Source organism: Agelaius tricolor, unplaced genomic scaffold (genome assembly GCF_023055355.1).
Source record: "Agelaius tricolor isolate 1412-34295 unplaced genomic scaffold, bAgeTri1.0.p SCAF_12, whole genome shotgun sequence".
NCBI classification, from domain to species: Eukaryota; Metazoa; Chordata; class Aves; order Passeriformes; family Icteridae; genus Agelaius; species Agelaius tricolor.
Window position 1 is genome coordinate 1,437,117 of NW_027269272.1, and position 22,853 is coordinate 1,459,969.

The window sequence follows — 22,853 nt, forward strand, 5'->3', positions numbered from 1 at the left end:
TTTTTTCACTGCCAAGCAATACAGATGATGTCATGGAAAGCAGTTTGGTAAACAACATTTATCCTTGTTTTTCAATTCTGTGTGCTTAATGAAAATTATTCATGCCAACTAAATAGTCATTAACAGATTTTAAAATGCGCTTGATATTGTAAGTGAATTGAAAACTATTAAATTAGATATATATTTTAATAATTTCATTTTTCAAGTGCAAACAACAGTGGTCTAAATATACTTCAAAAACATGACAGCCCATTTACAATAAACTTGCTTCACATGTTTTTTTATCTCAGGATCTCACAGTTAATATGCCAAGCCTCACAGATAATATGGAGCTTTGGAAATTATTCTGTTTGAAATGCAGGGGGCTTGCTGTGAATGTGGTATTAAAAAGTGAGGCAGATTTTTCTCAAAACTTCTCAGCCTCTGCATGAGGAGCACAATTTAGTTTTTCACGTGCTTTGAAAATATCAGCCCACTGCACAGTGAGTCAGTTAAATTTATTTAACTATATATAACATAACTACATTATTATAGTTATATTACTATCACCATATCATATATACTAATATTAATTATAATTATATTAACATAACTGTATTATTTATTTCCTATATTATTTATTTATTAACTGTATTATTTAACTATATATAATATAAAATTATTTACATCTGTATTGAAATATTTGCTGTTGAATTCAAAAATATTAACTGGAATATTCTGTGTAGGTGGAGCCAGGTGCTGGCTGTTCTGAATTGGTGTTTCTGAATTTATTTGTGGATGTATTTTATTGTACCGAGCCCATCATTATTCATGCCCGAATCCCAATGGATGCCTGTAGGTATCTACATAATTTTCATGTCTCAGCTCTTCCCTCAGCCTGGACCAGTTGCAATAATGTTGATTCATGGCTGCATATCCCTCCAAGGGAAAGGCCTTAGTGACACAACTCATTTTGTGTTAGTGCTTTGGCCATGTGGGATTCTGTCTCTGGGGCATCCACAATATCCCTGCAGAACAAAAATGGGACTGGGATGGTGGAGAGAAGGGAAGGTGGAGGATGGCATGGGAGAGAGCATCTGGTGTGCGGTGGGCATTTGTGTTTGGGGAGAAAATGCAAAGGAAGGAGTTGTTATCTCTACGGCAGTGTGGTGCATTTTTGGACTACAAAAAACAGAGGTCAGACAGAATTAAGGCAATAAAAAGCAGTTCTATTTATTGAAGGGCCTTCAGGTACATTTAGGGCAGACAAAGCCCCCCAGGGGCTACACCCAAAATGGACCATGGCTCACAGGTTTTCACACTTTTATAAGTTTGGTCCATTTGCATATTGGGGGTCAATCTTCAATTCCAGCTTCAGGAAATGAAGCCATGTACCCCAAGTTTGCTGCCCCCAACTCACTTTTGTTTCCATCTCTGGGGGCCTGAGGTAGTGAAGTGTCCTTGATTGCCAGGCCTGGAGAGGAATTGTTGTGTCTGCCCAAAATGGGAAAGCAGCAGCTCCCACTGTGTGTGGAGTTTAGAGTTATACACTAAAGAACTGCAGGATTACAAATGTATGAAAATATAAAAGCTAAAATGCTAGGGCAGGACAGGACATGAGTGGACAGTGTGGAGCTGCTCTGCTGGCACAAGCTGTGGGTGAAGTCTCTCTCCTGCACGGTGGTTCCATGGTTCCACCTAGCCTGGAACATCAGGCACACAGAGGGAGAAGAACCCGAAAATCTGTGAGTTCTGTAGCAAAAGTGCCCAGCTTAGCCAAATCTCTGTACATCCCTTTCCATATCAAAGGGACTTTATCTTCAGACTGAATTGTTTTAAAATTTGACTAGCATTTAGTAGTACAATATTTTACTTTAAATTATAAGTTGGGAAGATGTGATAAATTAATTTTAAATTGCTGATGTTTGGAAGCTTAGTATCTTCTAGGATATTTTTTCTTCTGTTTTCAGTTTTAGCTTAGAGGCTAAATTAAAATGAGCAAATACCTCTTAGGTTTTGAAGTTGTTTCCAACAAATTTTGACTAGTGAATATGTCTGATGTTTTAGGTACAGAATTGGATAAATGCAACTTGTGCGTACCTCTGGGAAGGCTTAAGTGAAATAAATTCAAATATTCATTTGCATGGAAAGATCACACCATTTTTTCCTGGTAAAATGGCGTGAAGAGCAGTAGGGATTTTACATCCATGGGGAGGAGCACACAGCTTCACAGGAAGGTTTCTGCTGACAAGTTGTAGTCATTTTCCAGAATGCCTTCAGAAGTAGAGAATTTTCTATCAGAAAATAGAAAATAACTTCCTTCTAATTTCATAGCAGAGGTTATTTAGGGCTTTTTTTATTGAGGTATCTTAAAAATGTGATGACAAGTGTACATTTTGTGTTTTCTTTCTATACCCAGCTCTGGAATTCCTGATAGAGAACGTGTCTGTGTGTCTGTCACTTACACACAGTTGCAGGGCTGTCTTTTATAAGAAACTCAGACTTTAATCCTTTTTCAGGCATTTTTTAAAGCATTCAGAGGGCCTAACTGATGGGGCTAATCAAAACAAGTATCCAGTCAGGTAATTTCCCTAAAGCACAGCTTGTTTTGGCTGTCAGTTTTTCCTCCCTTTATAGGTGTTCATTTATCATTTGGCAAGACATGTGGTGGGGATTTTTTTTAAGCAACTGATTTAAAAAAAAAGCCACAAAAATACCTTCTTGGTGAAAGCTTATTTCTAAAAGTTACCAGAGGATTTATTGCACAATATCAGCATTCTGTACTAATTAATTAATATATCCTTACATTTTCCAGAATTAGGCCTTGAGTTTTGAGTTCAACAACAACAACAACAAAATTACCCAGATAATCTTTAAGTGAAGAGTGATACTTTATTATTAGAAAATATAATGTTCTGTGTTGAACCATTTACCCACCTGAGACCCTGTAAGGTATTTTCAAGTGGGCTCAAAATCATTCAATCCATGGGATTGTCATGAGGAGTCAGCAGAAAGGCGGTGATTTCCCACATCATTATTCTCAAGTAGAGGTGCCACAGCTGTGTAGCAGCTATTCAAAGGTTTCTTTTCTTTAAGGGAGCTCATCAGCCTTGCCTAATTTTCCAAGACTGTCACCCTTTCTTTCTTTCTTTGGAAAGGTGCTCAGAGTGTTGTCACTACAGAGCTGTGCTGAATCAGGTGATCCTTTGGTGATTAATAAAAGGAACTTTCTGATCAATGGGGAGTCTCTTAACCTTTGCTGCCCAAGCAGAATAAATTTGTTCTGTATCTTGAAGATGCTTTGGTGGTCTGGAGACTTTGAAAAAAATAAAATAATCAGGATGTTACCAGTGAGAGCAACAGAACAGCAGATTAAATTCATTAAATAGTAATGCAAAATGCAAAGGAAAAAACCTTTTAATCTGGCATAAAAATAGGCAGTGGAAGCACTATGTAAAAAGGTAGTGAGGCAGTTAAAAAAATGTGCATAGATTTATTTCACTGTGACATTTGTGCTTATTTGTGCTCCTCTAGAGGGATGCAGGCTGTGACATGGTGTCCCTACAGTTCTGGGGTCCAGCTGAGCAAAACCCAGTGAATTTGGATACCTGCTTTGCACCTCTGCTTTTGAAAATCCATCAGAGTTGGATGCAAATCCTGCCATCATCTCTGTGCTTGTGCTTAGTTCTGCTCTCTGCTCAGTTACCCACAAATGCTTGTAGGGATTTATCCTGCATTTGTGAGAATGATGATCCCAGTTCGCACAAAAATCTCACAGGTTTAATAGGATTTTTTTAAGAATATTTTGTTCAGTTTGCACTTTTTAGGATGAAATGGTAAGGAAGACCCTCAAATACAGGCTATTCATATACTCAATTTTCTCTGGTAACTGTCCACTTTTCAGCTGACTGATTGAGATTGACTCTGGGAATATTTCGAGTAGTAAAACTGTTTCCCATTGGGATAACTCTGTGCTCTTTATACATTAGGACAATATTGTGCCTTAGGGTTTGGCCAGACAAAAACCTTTCCTCCTGTTGCCTGGATGCCAATTAGCAAGAGAGCAAAGCAGCATTTATGTCCACCCAGACTCCTCAGTTGTAAAAATGTGATTTTTAAGTGCTACCAAGGGCTTGGGTGTAAAGTCCAGCTCCTGCTTGGCCTCTGAGCTATTGCAGCACCGGAGAGCTGCAGTCTCCTGAAAGGCTTTTATTCCTGGCTTTTCTTCAACTTCCCAGCATCTAAACTTCATCCTGTGCTTTTTATGCCTGTCATAAGTGCACTGGATGAGAAAACAGAAATGGATCAAGGAACAGAGCTCCCATCTGTGGGTGTGGCTGGAGCTACCCTGGCAGTCAGGATGGCTTCATTATCCATGTGCAATATGAGAGGAGAAACTTTGTGGTGGTGTTTGAGGGTCCCCAGGACCAGGGAAGAGATGAGAATCTTGACTCCATGTTTCAGAAGGCTGATTTATTATTTTATGATATATATTATATTAAAAGAAAATGATATACTAAAACTCTACTAAGAAAAAGAGAAAGGAGATATCGGAAAGCTAGAAAGGAAAAAGGAATGAATAATAAAATCCTGGGACTGACCAGAGAGTCTGACACAGCTGGCTGTGATTGGCCATTAATTAAAAACAATTCACATGCTGGGTACACATTTCTCCAAACCACATTCCAGAGGAGCAAAACATGGAGAAGCTGAAGCTTCCCAGGAGAAGAAATCCTGGCAAAGGGATTTTTCAGAAAATATGTCAGTGACAAAACTTCATACCATGCACTATGCTAGGATAAAGTTTGACTAAGAAGAATTATAGAGATAATACTTCATGTTGCAGAACTGTTCTGCAATTAGCTCAAATCCTTGGGAATTACAGAAAAGCCAGGCTGAGTGTCCTGAGAGTGCAGAAAGGATGTGTGCAAATGTAAGCAGACATATCCACAGAGTATTTTACAGGGAGTGATCCTATCAAAATTCTGCTTATAGCAGTAGATTATAAAATAAAATTAAAATAATTATTTAAATTAAATATAATTAATTTAATAATATAAATCAATATATGAAATATAAATATAATTAATCCATATAAATCTGCTATAAATATATATATAATTAAATATAAATAACATCAATTAAATATAAATCGCATCAAATATATAAATTAAATATAAATTAAAATAATTATAAATTAAACAATATATAGTGTATTATTAAATATATAATTAAAGTATATATATACTTTATATAAAAATAATGTAAATTATTTATATATATATAAATTAAAATAATGTAAATTATATATTACATATATATGTATGTATATATATAAATTATATATAAATTTTATATATATATATATTAAAATAATATAAATTATAATAAATTATAATTATAAATGAAAATAATTCCTGTTGCTTTGTTCTGTTTGGACGTGGTGATGAAACAGAGTTCTGGAAGTTGCCTTGTATCTGTGCTCTCTTCCAGTCCTGTCCCAGCAGGGAAATTGGGCTGTTCACATGGAGTTTTACAGACTGAGGTAAAGCTGCTCCACTGTGTGTCTGCTTCTTCTCCTGCACTGACAATCAGGGCACAGTGGAAGCTGTGTAGGTGGCCACTTGAGCCACCAGACTTGTGACTTGAAGTGCCCTCTGATTTTTCATTTATTGAGCTGCTTTGAAATGGAACCATACCTGTTTTCCATACCTGTTTTCCATCCCATCAACCAGAAACACTCAAATTGGAACTATTAAGGATACAAATGCTATGAACTTTTTTTTTCTTAGCTGGATGAAAAACTGCTTGTCCTGTGAATCATCAGGAAATGAACCTCAAATTGGGGTCTGTGTCTGGTGAATTAAAGATGACTCTGAGCTAATTAAAGGGTTATAGCTTGACTTCAATATTGGTGGTTTCCAGCTGGATAAAAGCCTAGGTGGATTTTGTTCATGTTTGTCCAGAAGTCTGTTGAGGCTGAGTGTGCTGGTGGATAATTGCTGATATTCCCCCATCACCTGTAGCTGCTGGGAGCACTCAGTGATTGGATGAACTGGGATTTTTTCATGGACATGCACTGAGGGTTTATGTCTCAAATGAATGCTGTGGGAGCAGTGCATTACTTAGCCTAAGAAATAAATATTGCTGATTGATTTTATTTGTAAAAATCCTTGAGACTGTTAAGGGACTTGAAAGGTTAATGTAACCAGAATGGTGAGAAATAAACACTAATTTTTAATGCCATAAGACAAATATTAGGAATAGTCCTCCTTTCACAAGACACTAGGGAAGACTTTAGATTTTCTAACATTCCTATGTTCAAAAACAAGACCAAATATACTCATTTTAACTTGGACATTTGCCCTTCTGTGATTACTAATACCACTATTGTGTTGGTCTGTCATCATGCACCATGTATTATTCAGAGACAAAACAGGTCTCCAAATCTTCTTTCCTACATCAGAATTGACCTTCTCATTAGTTGGAAATAACACTGTGATAGGTAATCAATATTTTGTTGAAATGCCAGCATCTCATCTTGGGCATTACTCATCCTTATTTCTGAAAAACACTCAGGCTAAAAGCAAAATGTTTAGATGCAGCTGTGTGTGGCAAATCTGCCCTTATACATACAAATTATGTGTAGACAAGTGTTATTTGGAGGGTACAAATTGCGTATTTGGGTCTCTGATGCTGTCTGTGTGTCAGCCTGACCTTACACACCAGACCCTGTATGGGAATGGGAAACAGAGCTGAGAGCTGCCAGGGGCTTGGTTAGAATGGCTGCTGGAACCACTCTCAAACAGTTCAATGGCAGCTTGGTTTGGGGTTTTGGTTGAGTTTGTGGGGTCCCCAGGATGAGGTGAGAGATGAGTGAATCTGACTCCATGTTCTTAGAAGGCTAATTTATTATTTTATGATATTATATTATATAAATACTATACTAAAATTATACTAAAGAAAGAGGATACAGACAAGAAAGATAATAAAAACTCGAGACTGACTCCTTAGAGTCTGACACAGCTGGTGGTGATTGGTCATTAATCAAAAACAATTCACATGGAACCAATCAAGCATTCACCTGTTGGTAAACAGTCTCCAGCCACATTCCAAAGCAGCAAAACAGGGAGAAGAAAATGAGATAATAATGTTTTTTTCTCTGAGGCTTCTCAGCTTCCCAGGAGAAGAAATCCTGGCAAAGGGATTTTTCAGAAAATATGACAGTGACAGTTTTGTGTTGTTTTTCTTGGTTTGTTTTGTTTGTTTAATTTTTCTGTAGAGGGTCAGTAGAAAATCACCATTTTTCTCCTTTGCACTTTTAAAACTGTGTCAGATAAAAATTGATTCACATATTGACTATCATTCCAAATTGTGATGTCAGTTCATTTTTGGCATCTTAAAAAGCACCTTCACCTGCCTGTTTTCTGTAAAGCTCAATTGAGTCCTGCTGGAGCTGTAACCACACTGAGGGGTTTGTGAGGATGGAGCCCCTCTGATCTCCAGTGGGGCAGAGAAATGAGAGCAACAGAGCTGGAGAGGGGCTGGGAACACAAACCCTGAGAGGAACCCCTGAGGGAGCTGGGGGTGCTCAGCCTGGAGAAAAGGAGACTCAGGGGTGCCCTCATCACTCTCACAGCTCCTGAAAGGTGCCTGTGCTCAGCTGGGGCTGGGCTCTGTCTCCAGCAGCACTGACACAACCAGAGCACACAGCCTCAAGCTGCACGAAGGGAAATACAGGCTGGATATCAGGAAAAATTTTTCACAGAAAGAGTGATAAAGTTCTGGGATGGCTGCCCAGGGAGGTGGTGGAGTCCCCATCCCTGGGTGTGTTTGACAAAGCCTGGATGTGGCACTGGGTGCCAGGGGTGAGTTGAGCTGTTGGGGCTGGGTTGGACTCGATGGTTTTGAAGGTCTCTTCCAACGCAGTCATTCTGTGAATCCTGTGAAATTCCATGCCAACATGAGCGTGTTTCCAGTCAGACTGCAGACCTTTCCTCACTGTACCACTCACCTGTGGTATTTTCGAGGTCCCCCGTCGGAGGAGGAAGGAATGAATCTGACTCCATGTTCTTAGAAGGCTAATTTATTATTTTATGGTATTATATTAAAGAATACTATACTGAACTATACTAAAGAATAGACAAAGGATACTTACAGAAGGCTTAACAAGATACTAATGGAAAACCTGTGACTCTCCAGAGTCACGACACAGCCTGACTGTGATTGATCATTAAGTTAAAACAATTCACATGAAACCAATCAAACAACCACCTGTTGGATAAACAATTTCCAAACCACATTCCAAAGCAGCAAAACACAGGATAATCAAATGTGATAATATTGCTTTCCTTTTTCTCTGAGGTTTCTCAGCTTCCCAGGAGAAGAAATCCTGGGAAAGGGATCTTTCAGAAAATATGGCAGTGACACTCACCCTTTCTTCAAACTGGATTCCCTTCAGATTGACCAGCTCTCTCTCTTAGTGTTACATTTCTTGACATTTTTTTTTTAAGTTTAATAGAGATGCAAAACACCACCAGTTGTTTGCAGAGTACTCTTTAAAGTGTTCCTTCTGTCTGTCTGCAGAAACAAATGAGTCAAGATAGCTTGATGGCTGAAAAGGGCTTTTTTTTTTTTACCCCATCATATTCACAGCTTAGTCCTGAGAGCTGCACAATCAAATCTGGATCTGGGTGTGCTTATGAAAAATTTATCCTAAGGTTCCAATGCTGGTTCATTCTTCTGTTAGAATACTTCTGACTGTTGTGCTATTGTTGCTCACTTCATTTTAAAGGGAGGATTTTATTTAAGCTCTTGTGAACAAAATATCTGTACCAATAGCTTGTGCTTAGCTGCTCTTCTTAGCCTGTGCTCTGTGGAGGTTAGGCAGATGTGTGAAGATACCCTTTGGAGAGACAATACTTTCCCAAAATTATTAGCATTTCCTGTTTCTATATCTTTTAGCTCATACTCAGTTGTTCCTCCTGTAAATGCTTTTTGCAGTTCTTTGTTTAATTGTTGTGAGGTGAGGGAGTTTTTGTGGAGGGAGAATGGAGTGATCATGTTCTGTTTCTCTGGGTTTTTGAATTTCAGTCCAGGGTATCTGGCTAACTAGGTTTCATCTGTGAAAGAATTTGGAAAAGAAACTCCATGTATAGAACAGTTTAGGCTACATTTATTTTTTTAAGTTGTCCAATGTCTCATTAATGATAAGGAAATTTTTGCTTGTCAGTGATCCATTATACCTGTGTATTTTTACACTAAAGTAAAAATAGATACTCCTAAGAGTGGGCTGTTACTTTCACATTTATCATAGGTGGCATTTTGTTTTTAGGAAAGCTTGCTCAATTAGTCTCTCTTAGCAATTTTATAGAGCAGAGAAATAAGCAAATTTTTCTCAATGCCCAAGTGCCAAGGAAGTGTAATATCAAACATTAATCTACATTGGTCACGGATGATATTGCTTCTTCTGGTGTCTTATTCTCACCATTAGAGTGTAGATTTTGCAGAAACTGAATATGACCCCTATTTTGACAGAAATGTTAAACTTACCACTTTCCTTGGAAGATATTTTTCTGGTGATGAGGAGAGGGAAATGCTGAACTGCCCTGTAAACACAACTGAAAGCTTCTACACAAAATTTAGATATTGTATTAAAGACGTTAAGTACAAATGTGTGTGTTGCAAAGGTGTTGCTGTGATAGTTTTTATACAGTGGATTTTTGTGTTAAGCTCTCTCACAAATATTAATTGGCTGATGCAGTAACTTTGCTCTCAAGACATCTTGGCTATTTGGTATAAAATACTAATTTGTAGTATTCTGATAATTTCTAGACAAATTTTTCATGCATGTTCATAATAGAAAGTGATTCATCAATAACTCAGGAACTATGCTTCGCTGGTGTGGTAAGTGCAAGAACAGGTATGGAGAGAATATTATTAGAGGGGCCAATAAAAGAGTAAGGAAATCCTGGAATACAGGTATAATCATGTGCATTCTACAAAGCAACCAGCTCTCAATTTGACATGCAGTGGTTGTCAGCTTTGCAAATGAAACACTGGAAGCTTCCTTAGCAATGAATATAAAAATGCAAAGATCACTTATGCAGAAAAAGGAAATTAAAAAGTAACTTTTATACAGAGGTGTGATTAAAATCGCAGGGTAGTTTGTAATCCTTCTGGGACAGGTTTTCAGATGTGTCATTTACTGGTGATAGACTTTGCCCTTAGGATTCACTCCAAGCTTCCAGGAGTTATAATTCATGCAGTGAATTATTTTTTGTTGAAACTCCCAGACAAGCAGTGTGAAGACTGTTCCTCCTGGGATTGGAGTGGCTGGGGATGGGGAGGAGAAGAAAAGAATGACTTCATTTGCAGCTAACATTGTAGTGCCATAAAGGGCCCTGAGAATATCACACTGGAATAGATTTTCAGGGAATTTGCAATGAGATATAGTGCAGCAAAGAGAAGGCACAATACAAGCAGAATAGAGTGCTTCATCTTTTACAGCATAAGATATTCTCAGCACTTGTAATGGATGCTTGCTGCAGGGCAGGTGATTCTAGGCAGAGAATAAACCTGAAGGTTGCTCCAGTCAAACCACTACCTGGCCATTAAATGGTGGAATAGTTTATGTTGGAGTGCCATAAAGTTATTCTCCCACATTCTGTATTCCCATGTCCTACAGCAGGTCCTGTCACTGTCATATTTTCTGAAAAATCCTCTTTGCCCAGGATTTTCTCCTGGGAAGCTGAGAAGCCTCAGCTTCTCCATGTTTTGCTGCTCTGGAATGTGGTCTGGAGGTTGTTTATCCAAACATGTGAATTGTTTTAACTTAATGGCCAATCATGGCCAGCTGTGTCAGGCTATGAGGAGTCAGTCACGAGCTTTTATTATTCATTCTTGTTAAGCCTTCTGTCTGTATCCTTCTCTTTCTTTAGTATAGTTATAGTATAGCTTCTTTAATATAATATCATAAAATAATAAATCAGCCTCTGAGAACATAGAGTCAGATTCTCATCGCTCACCTCATCCTGGACCCTCACAAACTCAACAGGTCCTTTCTGGGGAAGGCTGACTCGATGTTGAAATTATTTTGAATTTCTAAATTTTTTCATGTGAGTATCTCTTCTATTGCACCAAGAAACTGGAGAAGAAAAAAAAGGCTTGGCAGATGCCTCTTGGAGCTCTGAGTTAACTGTGGTGTAGACCCTGTCCTGAATATGAAAGGCGATCTTAGTTACATTCAAAGGGTTCTCTGCTTTAGGACAGCTGTTTTCACATGGAGGGCAGATGGCATTTAAGAAGCCCAGAGACTGATTGCCTTCTCATTTGGCAGAAGTGACAAAGGGAGTTAGATCTCCAGTAGCCTGTTTTGTAACCCAGCATTATCTGTAAGTGCACAGGACAGCTGAGCATTAATTTCAGTACTTGTATTTGTGGCAAGATGAAGGGGAGAGCTGTCTCACTCCTGTGTCAGGCAGAATAGAGGTGGGAGCAGGGAAAGCCATCAGAGCACAGCTATTGCTCAGGAACTGCTTTCTGATGGGGATTGTTAACATCACAAGGATTAGGTAGTTGGCTATTTTTAGATGCCTGTAACTTTTAGAGGCAATTTGAAGCAGTGGATATCAGCTAGGGCATGTTTTTTGTGCTGTCAGAACAGTACCTTGAGATAAGCAGGATTTCTCTCAGTTTGGAATCCTTAATTTCCTTCAGGACAGGAACTGCATAAATTCAGACTCACATGTTATGACCTCCCTGTCAAACAGCTTGTGAGCTGCTCTCTGAGAGGGAGAGAGTGGGCACTTGGTGGAGGGGTAAGAAGGGAGGAATTGGCACCAAGGGTAGCAGCAGCAAAAAGGTATTTTCACAGGTGTTTATTTGCTTTTTGGCTCCTGCAGGGCTGGCATGAACAGAAATAAAGGTTATGATGGGGTTTACAGTGAGATGGGGAAGGGAATCTGGAAAAAAAAGAAAACCCCATGGGCTGAGATAGGAACAGTTTAATAATTAAAATAGTGTCATAATAATAATAATAGTAATGAAAAGGGAGACAACAAAAAGAGAGAAAGGAATAAAACCTGAGTAAGGGAAATGATGCATTCACCATCTGCTGGCCAATGCCCAGCCTGTCCCCAGTGCCTCCTGGCCAGCTCCTCCCAGTTTTTGTACTGGGAATGTGGGATGGAATCTCCCTTTGACCAGCTCAGGTCAGGTGTCCTGGTCATGCTCCCTCCCTCCTTCTGCATTTTCTCCCTGGCAGATCATGGAAAACTGAGAAATCCTTAACTCAAGGTAAGCTCAGCTTAACAACAACCAGAACCATCAGTGTCTTATCAACGTTGTTGTTATAATAAATCCAAAACACAAGATGTTGCCCACTACTAGGAAGAAAATTAACTCTCATCCCAGCCAGAACCAGGACTGGTTAGAACCAAGGGAGGAATACACATTTTTGGTAAAAACAAAGATGCAGGCAGGGTGTCTAAGGAAATACTTTAAATTTAAATTTAACACGGGGTAGGATCAAGTTAACTGATTAAGTCTGATTGCTGATACCACTCTGATCTCCTAAGGTGACAGTGAAACATCAAATTATTGTATTTGCAGGGAAATGTACTGACAAAGGCAGGAATGATGAATCTGACTCCATGTTCTCAAAAGGCTAATTTATTACTTTATGATACTATATTATATTAAAGAATACTAAACTATACTAAAGAATACAGAAAGGATACTTACAGAAGGCTAAAAAGATAATAATGAAAACTCCTGACTCTTTCCACAGGCCCAACACAGCTTGGCCCTGATTGGCCAGAGTGAAACCAACTCACAGCAGAATCCAATGAAACAATCACCTGTGGGTAAACAATCTCCAAACACATTCCACATGAGCACAACACAGGAGAAGCAAATGAGATAAGAATTGTTTTCCTTTTCTCAGCTGGGGTTCTCAGCTTCCCAGGAGAAAAATCCTGGCTGAAGGGATTTTTCAGAGAATGTGAATGCCACAGCAAGTAGCAGCACCTGGCTCCCCTTCAGATGCTGCCATTGTCAGGATGCATAAAAATGTGGTAGCTGTTGACAAGAGAAAACCAGAGAATACAATTGCTCCAGCTGCTCTGCCCTTTTCTCTGAGCAGTGTAACACAAACAAATCCCAGAAAGAGCACTCCTTGGATTGATGTTGTCATGAGTGGAAGAAGAGTTTGCTCCCTGCTGTGTAGTAAGAAATACCACCTTAGTGGAGCTCTGCCTTTGTAGTGTTTGTTGGCACTGCAGATTTCACTTAGCCTCAAGCAGAATGGCTTTTGCATCCAGCACTGCCTTTGTGAATCTCCAGAGGTGACACACAGAGTTACCTCTGTGGTATTTTCAGGGTTCCCTGTGGCAAGAAGGAAATGATGAATCTGACATCCTGTTCTTAGAAGAAGAAGGCTTAAGGAGATACTAAAGAAAAACTCATGACCTCTTCCAGAGTCCCGACACAGCTGGACCATGATTGGCCATTAAGTAAAAACAATTCACATGTTGGATAAACAGTCTCCAACCATATTCTAAAGCAGCAAAACACAGGAGAAGCTACCAGATAATTATTGTTTTCATTTTTCTCTGAGGCTTCTCAGCTTCCCAGGAGAAGAAATCCTGGCAAAGGGGTTTTTCCAGAAAATATGACAGTGACATTACCTCTAAAGAAAACACAGTAAAGTTGAGAAGTGCTCCTTTTATTTTGGCCACACTTGCTTTATTTTGGACTAATTTTAAGTCATAAAGCAGCAAAAAGTCATTGAATTGTACCAGAAGAACTTTGGTTCTGCTACAGACTGGTCTCATTGCTGTCCCAGCCCAGATTGATCTGGCTTTGATCCTGACATGACTTGGTCAGAATTGTTTATCCAGGCATCAAAACAAATCTGTCTTGACTTTCAGATGTTAAGTGGAACCTTAGTTTTATAAAACATGGCTTATTAGTCGTGAGATCAGGAAATCTGAGCTGAAGCTGCAGAGATAGGCTGGCCAAGAAAGCACCAGAGCTCTGAGTGCACTTTGCTGCCTCTCACATGAGATCACTTCAGCCAGAAACATATTGCTTTATTTTCCTCCAGTGTGTAGCCTAAAAGGAATTCAAAAATGTGTCCTACAGGAGTTTTAGCAGCCTGAAGAGGTGAATCCAGGTCCTGCAAGCTTTGGTGTAGTGTTCAACCAACAGAATGTGCCCTTCCACAATCATGAGTAAGGCTTTGCCTGAGTAGATGTGGGAAGAGTGCACAGGCACAGATCAGAGAATTTTAAAATGCTTCAGGGGCAAGAAATTTACTCTTTTGATGATGAAAAATCATCATCACGTTTCATGAATTTTCTTTGAAAATAATAGATTATTAGATTTGGTTTTCTAATGTTTATATTGTCATTCTTTCAGTCCTGTGGGGTGTTTTTTTGGTGGGTTTTTAAAAATTTTTTTGTTTGGGTTTTTTTTTGGTGAGTTTTTTGGTTTTGGTTTTTTTCTAGGGGGAGTTGTTTTTGGTTATTTTTGGCAAGGCTCTGTGTTCTATCCTGTTAAAAACAATCTAATAAACAAACAAAAAAGCACACAAAAGCCCACAACAACAGAAACCACTGAATTGGAAATACTGGAAAGTAATTCAGGAATTGCAGGGTTTGTCCTCTGAAGATGCGTTCCTTTATAATATCCCTAATAGAACTTTCAAGTTAAATACACCTGAACAGCACTTGGCCCTTGTTGTTCTGCTAATGGTAATTGATTCTCAAACTCACACAAATCCATACCATGGTGCAAGCTCTGCAGCACCTCAAAACATTCCCCTTGAATTGCAGTACCTGAAGTACTGCAGATTTTAAATCAAAATGTAATTATTTTGTTCTCCATAAATCAGTATCTGTGAAGACAATACCAGCTTGTCTAAGAACCAGCTTGTCTAAGAACCAGCCATTCACCTTTTGGAGAGACAGAGTGTTCCTAGGGGTTGGTTACTCCTTGGGTCACTTGGAGGCCACCAGTTTTGTGCAGAGCAGTGCTGTGTTGTACTGTGCTGGAAGAACACAGCCCCAAAGCCTCACAGACCTCTGAAGTGTCCAACAGCTGATTCTAACAGATCAGGAACTTCATCTTGTGCAGATGTAACTTCTTGGGTTTCTGTGCTGGAATGACACCCAGGTGTTAGAAAGTCTCTCTTTTCCCAGCCCAGTGACTGAAGAAGAAGTCAAGATTCCTCAGCTCTGGTTTTTAAGGTTGTTTATTTCTCTTATGTATTACATTCTATTTCCGACCTGCTGAGGTCTGTCCAGCAGATCTGTTTGTGGCACACTGATTGCCCTTGGGGTGGTGTTAGCTTTTTTATACTAAAAAACATGTATACTTTATTTACAATAATTTTCCAATACCTATCACCTATGTTAGTCTGTCTCTACTCTAAACCAATCCAGAAGTGTCACCTTCACAGCAGAAGATGGAGGACAAGAAGAAGAAGAAGGACAGGACACACCCAGATTCCTCCATCTTGCCTCTTGTACCCCATTCCAAATCCCCAAAATTCTACTTTTTCACCCTGTGACAAATTCACTATCATTCTACTCAAACTCTTGTGGCTTGTAAATCCTCACACAAAGTTGTTTGTCAGAACCCAGGAAATTCCTCTGACTGCCCTGAAGGACTCAAGACCCTGCCCAGGGGGCTCGGAGACCTTGTCACAGAGCCCAAGACTCCTGTGCCTTTGATTTTGACCCATGGAGCAAATTACTGCCTTTATATGAAGAATTACAAGTCCAAAGAGTTAAAGTAGAATGATAGTGAATTTATCACAGGGTGAAAATGTATATTTTTGGGGTTTTTAGAATGGGGGTTCAGGAGGCAAGATGGAGGAATCTGAGCTTGTCCAGCCTTTCTCCTTCTTCTTCTTCTTGGCCTCCATCTTCTGCTGTGATGGTGGCACTTTTAGATTGGTTTAGAGTAGAAGCTCACTGTCTAACATAGGTGATAGGTATTGGGAAGTTATGGTAAATAATGTAGTTTTTAGGATAAAAAGATAGCACCACCTCTGAGGTGGGCAGTGTGCCTCTGTCTGACCTGCCACACAGACCTCAGTGGGTCAGAGAAAGAATGTTCTAGATAAGAAACAATAAACAACCTTGAGAATGAGAACAAGGAATCCTGACTCCTTCTTTGACTGCTGGGCTGGGAAAAGAAGCTTGTACGTATCTCAGAGTCACTGTGGCCAGCAGGGATTCTGAGAGCTGGTAATTGTTTCCATGGGCTACAATCAAAGGCACAGGAGTTTTTGACTCTGTGCCAAGGTCTCTGAGTCCCCTGTCAGGGTCTGGAGTCCTCCAGGGCAGCCAGAGGAATGTCCTGGGTTCTGACAGTAACTGTGTTCCCTCTTCCCCTGGAACACGTGGAAGCTGTTCTCCGTTTCTGCTGTGAGAGTGTTCCTGTGAAATGCCCAGACACACACACAGGGAGCCTGAGATGCAGATAGAATTAAAATAAAGGGGGTTTTATTCCCCCCCTCAGCCTGCTCTGTGTGGTAGGGGTTGAGCTCTGACTGTGAACATGCTTTTCTCAGCTGCAGTAGGGTTTGCTGGGATGCACAAGCCTTAATCCTGTTCTGCACCAGAAATATTCAAAACCTGCTTTGCTTTTTTAAAGGTAAAAAACCCTTAAAGCACAGCCCAGAATGGTTGTTCTCAAGCTTCATGCTTTGAAATGTGTTCTATGTCATAATTAGTTATGTGTGTGCCCACGGAGCATATGCTTCTAATTAGTGAATTCCATATGGATTTTAATGTATAACACAAGACACATGGGCTTGAGGAGGGTTAATATTTGGGCTTTGGATTCAGGAGAGACTAAGCCCAAAGGTACAACAAATCAAGGCTTGTTTAGCATGATTACCATGTGACCTGGCTTTAGCCAACTGTTCTGGTTTTGAGCAAACATGAAATGCAGGGTTTGGGCCTGAATGGAAACCAGGAACAGCAGCAAGAGAATTCTTGTACTGTGAGGTAACTGGGAGTGTCTCTGCTGCTCCAGTCCTGTGTGACTGTTTATTTTCTAGGATTATAAGAAATAATAATAAAAAAAGCCTGCAGACCCTCAGCATTTCTCTTGGAGCAGTGCATGCATCTGCAGAAGGAAGTTACTACTGTCACAACACTCTGGCTGAACTGTGTCTATTCATAGTTATAGACTTGGAAAAATGTTCTGACCTGGCAAATGAGTGGGTTCTGGGAGCCTGGACATCAACAGTACCTCCTGGCCAGTGCTCTTCAATGAAACCAGTGTTAGGAGCACATAAATCTTCTCAAAATGCACTTATTGCCAGCACAGAACAAGTAGATCAGGTTGCCTCTGAGTGTCCTCGTGGACTGAAAACCAATTCTCAGTGGAAATATCTTTCATCAGGCTTGAACTTCCACTTGGCATCTGTGGTTCTGTGTTGTGGTGTTGAGGGTCCCAGGACGTGGTGAGAGATGAGAATCTGATTCCAAGTTCTCAGAAGGCTGATTTATTATTTTATTATATTATATTAAAAGAAATTATATACTAAAACTGTACTAAACTATAGAGAAAAGATACATCAAAAAGCTAGAAAGGAATGAATAATAAAAACCCATGACTGACCAAAGAGTTCAACACAGCTGGACTGGGATTGGTTATTAAGTAAAAACAATTCACATGGAACCAATCAAAGATGCACCTGCCACATTCTAAAGGAATGAAACACAGGGAGAAATGATCAGATAATATTGTTTACATTTCTTTTCTGAGGCTTCTCAGGAGAAAAAATCCTGGTGAAGGGATTTTTCAGAAAATATCATGGTGACAGTTTTGCTCTGCATTCAGCAGGGAGAGCTTTAGTGAAACATTGCTGCTGCCATGGGGCTCCAAATCCATGGCACCAGTCTCGTGTGGCCTCCCAGTTTGTCATTCCTCCCCTTCCTCTGGCTCCAGAGCAAATCCTGATTCCAGAGCAGGTATCCCTGAAGGCTCCTCCTGCTCCTTCAGAAGCTGTGACCCCTCCCACTGACCTCATCCTTTTCTTCCTTCTACACTAAGCCTTTGCCAGCTGCTCTTAAGCAGCTGCAATGTTTTGCTCTCTGTAGCCTTTGGCATTTGCAGTGGAGCCCTGACAGAAATGCAGCAGTGCTTGGTGCCATTCAGAGAGTCCTGCCTGGGCTGAGCCATCCTGCTGCCAGTTCTGCTTTACAGGATTTGTAGGAAATGTCCCATCCACACACTAACATTGCCAGGGGTGCAAAGGGCAGCACTTGCACGAGCTGAAGTGTGCTTCCTGCCTCATCTGATTGCCTCTCCTGCCTATAAATGCTGCCCCTATCCAGAGGATGGCCTGTCTTCCTTCATTTAAACCTCTCTGTGAGATGGCTCCTGCTCTGCTTTATTTATTGCATGCTATTCACACCTTGTTCTGATTAGAGAAGTATTGATTTCCTCATGGGCTCTCCTGTGGTACTCATCATTTTGAGATGAGTGTTTCAGGAATGCTAATTGCTCCTCAGTGTGCCCATGAGGTGACAGGATGGTGGGCATGCTCCCTCTCCAAATGAAGAGCTGGGACTCAGATTGAGTAAAAAAACAAAAAAGGCAGCTCATTTCTGCTTGTCTAATTTGATGTGACACTGCCCTGGCTTGTGGTGGCAGCTCAGATGCTGCCAGCCTGCAGTGCAGTGACCCAGCTGCAGCTGTGAGCATTGGGGCTCTCAGAATGCCCAGGGATGAGCAAGGTCATCAGTGGGAAATCTGGAGAAAACTCTGCACTTGGTCTGGAGCAACTTGGAGAAGCAATTACAATCTGTGTGCATATTATAATCTGTGTCTGTATTATAATCTCTGTGTTTATTATAATCTCTGTGTGTATTATAATGTTTGTATATTATAATCTGTGTGTGTTATAATCTGTGTATATATAATAATCTGTGTGTGTTTTATAATCTGTGTGTGTATTATAATTTCTGTGTGTATTATGTTTGTATATTATAATCTGTGTGTGTTATAATCTGTGTGTATATTATAATCTGTATGTGTTTTATAATTTGTGTGTACTATAATCTCTGTGTGTATTATAATGTGTGTGTTTGATAATCTGTATGTGTTTTATAATCTGGGTGTATATTATAATCTGTGTGTGTTTTATAATCTGTGTGTGTATTATAATCTCTGTGTGTATTATGTTTGTATATTATAATCTGCGTGTGCATTATAATTTCTTTGTGTATTATGTTTGTATATTATAATCTGTGTGTTTTATAATCTGTGTGTATATTATAATCTGTATGTGTTTTATAATCTGTGTGTGTACTATAATCTGTGTGTGTATTATAATGTGTGTGTTTTATAATCTGTATGTGTTTTATACTCTCTGTGTGTATTATAATCTGTGTGTGTATTATAATTTCTGTGTGTATTATGTTTGTATATTATAATCTGTGTGTGTTTTATAATCTGTGTATTATAATCTCTGTGTGTATTATGTTTGTATATTATAATCTGTGTGTGTATTATAATTTCTGTGTGTATTATGTTTGTATATTATAATCTGTGTGTATATTATGATCTGTATGTGTTTTATAATCTCTGTGTGTACTATAATCTGTGTGTGTATTATAATGTGTGTGTTTGATAATCTGTATGTGTTTTATAATCTGGGTGTATATTATAATCAGTGTGTGTTTTATAATCTGTGTGCTCTGGCACAAGAGGGGCTGCCTCAGCCATGAGAAAATCCTTTCTCTTATTCCTCCCCACCCCTGCAAATTTCAGTTAATCCCTTGTGACCCACAGCCAAGTCTCCTGGTCCATAGATCCTAAATTTTCCTCTCTGGTAGCAACCATGTTTCTTTCCCAAATTTCCTAATTAACTTGAACTCAGAGCAAATTTCATTATCATCAGAACTTGTTGCCAGGTTTCTACAAAGCCATGCTCTCTGTCTGTACTTTTAGAGGGCATGGTATTAAAACCTGAAATGTAAAGCCCTGTCCTGGGCTGGGTGAGGATGGCAATATTAATCTTGTTTTCTGAATCCAAGCTGAGAGTTGTCTACATTGTGTGTATCCTTGCTGTGACCCAGAATTACTGCAATGCAAAACTAATCCAGCATCAGCTACTGCTGAAATATGCTGCAAATCCATACAAAATACCTAATTTCAGGAACAAGATAGTTATTATTATAAATGTGGCTTTTTTTCTTTTCTGGTGAACTCGTTTTGCATAGCCTTTTAGTATAATGTTCATACTTTAAACAGGAAATGAAAATGAAGCTATAAACAAGGTGCTCCCTGTAAGAAAGAAGCTAGTGCAGCCCTTACACACAAACACTGTATTTTTGTAGGTGTTCACTCCAAGGAGTGGCTTCAGGGATGCTGTTGAGCAGCACAGAAAGGTTCTGTGTGTCACTGCTGAAGTGTTGTCCCCCCAACTATTTGGGGGTAATTTGAGATAACAAGCAGATTTGCTGGTCCCATCCCCACGAGCCATTTGTGCCCATTGATGGGAGGCTGTGGGGGACAGCCTGAGCTGTGGGGGACTATCAGTTTCTCTGGGTCTGCACTGAAGGCACTCCAGACAGTAGTTTCATGTTCAGACTCAGGTGTTTATTATTCCTTATCAGTAAAACAGCCTCACTACTGTGAGTTCTGCAGCTTTTCATTAGAAGGCACAAAATGGCCAACAATCTCTTGGTACAAGGTCTCCTAAGACTAAACTCTCCAATTAAGAACTGACACCTGGATTATTTTCCCTTTGAACCCAAGAACTGATCCCACAGAGCCCCCAGTGCAGACTTTTCTGCCCAATTCCAAAATGCCACCCAAACCCATGGAGAAGAGGGAAGAAAAAGGTAAAGAAGAGCAACCTGCCTCCACCCTAAAACCTCCATCTTGCTTCATATTTATTTCTATATTCTAAAATCCCAAACCCTAAGTTTTCCACCTGTGATATTACCCACTTCTAACCAACTCCACACCCACAATCCCAGTTCCATCATTCCATTTTGGAAACCTCCACAGCCTCAGCTCAAATGCAGTGTTCTCTTGTGGGTCAGCACAGAAAGTTGAAAATTCTCAGCATCCAGGGTTCCAACAGGGGACAGCTGAGCTGTGGGGCTGCCAGGCTGTGGGGACAGCAGCAGCAGTGGCTGCAGGGCAGGACTGAGGGGCATGGAGGGTAGGGGGCAGTGAGAAAAGTCTCTTTAGCTTTTAAGTCTAATGGGAAAAAAAACACTTGGTTTCCACTAAAGGCTGTTTGTTCCTGTGTTTCTTGAGCATTTACTTCAAGATTAATTGAGATGCATCATCTGAGGCTTAAACTTCTTCTGCCTGTTCGGATGAGAACAAAACTTTTTATGGCTTTTTCAGGTTTCTCTCTTTTCCCTCCTAACTAGCAAACCCTAGGTCAGCATCTTTTGATATGAATAAAGGATAACTCTTTAGCAACTGCAGTTTGCAGAATTTCTGACATTAAGAAACACGGCTAGCTGTTAGCAGTGGAGGTTGCTTTCTTGCTTTCCAAAAAAGCCTGACCACGCTTTGGATGTGTATCACAGGAGGAAAGCTATTGGTAGCATTTAATTGCTGCAACATACCAAAATGCCCCTCTTTTCCCTCTTTTCTCAGCTGTGCAGCAGTTATGCTTAAAAAGTGTTCATAGTAAAGAAGAAAATAAATGAGAGACCCTCTGTGCAGCCTGTTACTTCCCTGATATTTTGGAAAAAGGCTATCTGTTCTTTACTTGGGAGAACCATAAATTGCCCATCTGCTGAAAGAGCAGGGGCCACAGTTGCTCATTTGTATTTAGGGAAACAGAAATCTGTTCTTTCTGAGCAGCTGTGACCTGCAGCAGGGGTTGAGGAGTCCCTGGGAAGCCCTGGGCGGGTTTGGGCTCCTCCTGGAGAGGAGCTGATGGGTGCAGGGCTGCCAGGCTTCTCCCAGGCCTGGAGCTGTGTCCCTCCTGGCATCGCCCTGGCTGGGGGAGATGCAGGTCTGGCTTTTCTCCAGAGCTCAGAACAAATACCAATATCTCCACAACAGTTTATGAGTTCTTTGCACCTTTATGGGGCACTGGTCAATGCTGTCCATGTCACTATGAAGGCAAAATCTTTTATTCTGGGAGATGGGTAACATTTTTCCAAACACATGGGGCCTATCAAATTCCTTGGCATTATTTTGAAGAATCCCAATGCTTTCCCACAGCATCTTGCTCTGGTTTGTGTTTAGTTTTCCCATAATGCTGTCTGCCTTTCCATGTAAATACCAAAAGAAAGGGGATGAGAAAAGATTGGGGTTTTCCAGATGGGTTATTAGAGGAGTGTGACCATGTTCACAGGGGTTCTTGGATGGGGGAAGAGACGAGGATCTGACTCCATGTTTCAGTAGGCTTGATTTATTATTTTATGATATATATTACATTAAAACTATACTAAAAGTATAGAAGAAAAGGTTTCCTCAGAAGGCTGGCTAAGAATAGAATAGGAAGGAATGATAACAACGGTTTGTGGCTTGGCTCTCTGTCCAGCTGGGCTGTGATTGTCCATTAATTACAAACACCCAACATGGGCCAATCCCAGTTGCACCTGTTGCATTCCACAGCAGCAGATAACCATTGGTTACATTTTGTTCCTGAGGCCTCTCAGCTTCTCAGGAGGAAAAATCCTAAGGAAAGGATTTTTCATAAAAGATGTCTGCGACAGAGGAGAGCTGTAGGAAGCCCTGGAAGTCCCAAGGAAAGGTTCAGCAGGAGGTCACTGAGCAGCTCTGGGTGACACCAGGCTGTGTGACCTGGCTGTGATTGAGCTTTATTGCTGCTCCAGGAGGTCACTGAGCAGCTCTGGGTGACACCAGGC